Source organism: Sinocyclocheilus rhinocerous, unplaced genomic scaffold (genome assembly GCF_001515625.1).
Source record: "Sinocyclocheilus rhinocerous isolate Xijiao unplaced genomic scaffold, SAMN03320098_v1.1 scaffold839, whole genome shotgun sequence".
NCBI classification, from domain to species: domain Eukaryota; kingdom Metazoa; phylum Chordata; class Actinopteri; order Cypriniformes; family Cyprinidae; genus Sinocyclocheilus; species Sinocyclocheilus rhinocerous.
In genome coordinates, this window is record NW_015652287.1 from 1,394,063 (window position 1) to 1,396,944 (window position 2,882).

The window sequence follows — 2,882 nt, forward strand, 5'->3', positions numbered from 1 at the left end:
AGCGCTCCACTCACAAACGCTGCTTTATCAGACATTACATGCAAGAAGAAATGAAAATGACATCAAAATTTTCTGAAGACAGTCGGTTTCCTTCAGAAATACAGTGATATAAAAACACACGCACCGGGTTTCGACTTTGACACGTGCAGTGCTCATGTTTATTCAGCATGGCGGCATTCCGGCCGTCAGTCAGAAAAAAAGGCTCCAACTCCCGACATGAAAAATGACACGATGAATAATGTTAGTTTGCTGTTAACAAGTGAAAACATCTTAAAATATCGCAGTTTTGCATAAAACAGAAATAATATACTAACCTTTTGTCGAGTTAACGGTGCATTTCTCTTTTGTCCTTTTATGGCCACTTCCACCAAACAGTCAAAAAAAGAACTCCCTTGCCATTGGTCAGTTTTTTGCGGGCAAGTTCACTACTGTAAATTGATTTACAGTAGTGAGGAAATACAGTAGTGACCGTATATTTTCCCATAATCCTTTGCTGTTTACAGTATCTTACTGTACATATTACAGTAAAATACTGTTCAAATTACAAAAATCGGTTAGAGTGTGCTTGTCACACTTTAGATCTGCCCACGGCGCGCATCCAGGAGCTAGGCTGTTTTCGGAGAGAATCGAAAATGCTATATCTTTCTTTTATAAATATGATAAAACTAAAGACTCTTTGGAGATATGAAGGATGCAGTACTACTTTATAGGTACTTAGGATTAACATGAGATTGGGTGAAACTGTGTGTTATGTCCCTTTAAGTAGACAAGTTTAGATAAAGGGGTCTGAGTTAATAATCAACATTTAACCTTGCTAAAAAAAAAAAAACTTAATGTTATTTGTGTTATATTTTATCTGCAACAACAATGTGAACTTTTCTAAACCAGTAACTTTTAAATGCATCATTATGCAAAACACAAAATAAATAAAAATAAAAAGTTCTCCGCATGAAACACTCACGACTGACAGATCAACATGCTTGGCTACTCTTTTACTCCCATCCTATTCCCAGAATTCCCATCCTACGGAATTCCCATCCTATGGAATTTCCTCAGAAATTCTTCCCAAGGGCAGCTGTTTTTAGACACGCAAGTACAGCTCCTAGCTACTTTAGTGGGATCAAGAGACGAGATTACATTCCAAGAAATAAAATCTGACAACAATGGTGGAATCAAATGTACTTTAGATCAAATTACACATTTTTCCGTCCGATTGAGCTAATGCACATGAACATTCTACAGTAGACAAACACAGGACTGGCTCTTTTAACTTTAAAGCAGGAATCCCCTATATTCAGAGCTGTTAAGAAAAAGTTTGTTACTTCACTTGTTGTTGTTTTTTTAACATAAATGTCTTTTAATGTAATGCATTCTACATGATGCAGAGTGATGCATGTAATTTACATGTAATGAATCTAGAATATATGAAAGTTTCACTTTTTGAAATGTTACAAAAAAACTTTTCACAATATTCTAATTTTTTTAGATGCACCTGTATATATATATATATATATATATAATTTTATTTGGAATGTCGGATAGATCGTATTTACGAGTTGAACGCACATGAACGCCACCACAAAGTCGTTATTATGAGTGGGAAACTTTTCTTACCCAGGTAAACAATGAATTAATCTTTTCTGTTTCTTATAGCAGTTTTGTATTGTTTGTAGTGTGATCAACGTTTGCGTAAGTAGTAGACATATTAGGGAAGTAACACGTAACATTTTAATTATATTTTGTTAAAATGAACGAAATGACTCGAAAAAAGATTCGTTCATTTTGCTGAACGAGACTCAAAGGTCCGAGTCGGTAAAATGATCCGAACTTCCCATCACTAGTTCCCACAGGAAAAGTCACTCTAAAGAAGTGTTGCAGGCACCGGTAATTAGATACACTCTCAGTGTGATGACTGACGAAAAAAACAATAGAACCATCACAGAAAATTCTAATAAGTTTCCACTACAAATACCATTACAAACCATCAACTTTTAACCATTAAAAAAAAAATTTCTGTATTGTGTTTTGAGACATTCCATTAGGATTTATTGGTTTTAACAAGCCACCAATAGAAGGTGACCAGTTACCATTACAGTTTCCATTAAAACCAATACAAGTCCCATTATAACCAGCAAAACCATTACAAATTTTGTGATGGTGTCTATTTTTTTTTTCAGCAGAGGCCACACAGGTTAGCTGAAAATAAGCTGCAAATAAAATAACTAATTAAATCTCATATCTCTGTTATTGAGAAGTTTAGCTCTATTTAATAATTATGCTTAATTTCAAATGTTTGAATTTGCTGATTCGCCTATGCCATTTGTAAGGAACATTAATGGCAAATAATATACAGTGAGTAATTCTACATGACTCACCTGAATTGTTTAAATTGTTCGTTTCTTTTCATTCAACCGGTTAAAATTTACAACACTGTATGTATGCTGTGTTAGAATTATCATGTTAGTATTTTCACATGCAATATGTCTGTTTAGACTATTGGTTCCTTTCTGGTGACACACCAGCGATAATCAACACCAAAATGAGGGAAACTGTAAAAAGTTGTGCTCTCTTACACTTTCTTGCCCCCATAAAAAAGTAAAAATGAATTAACGCTGAAATGTTCTGCGTCTTCACTATACTTGGTACTCCCTTAAAGGGGTCATATGACGTTGCTAAAAAGAACATTATGTTGTGTATTTGGTGTAATGCAATGTGTTTATGCGGTTTAAGGTTAAAAAAACACATTATTTTCCACATACTGTACATTATTGTTTCTCCTCTATGCCCCGCCTTTCTGAAACACGTCGATTTTTACAAAGCTCATCGGTCTGAAAAGCAAGGTGTGCTGTGATTGGCCAGCTATCCAGTGCATTATGATTGGC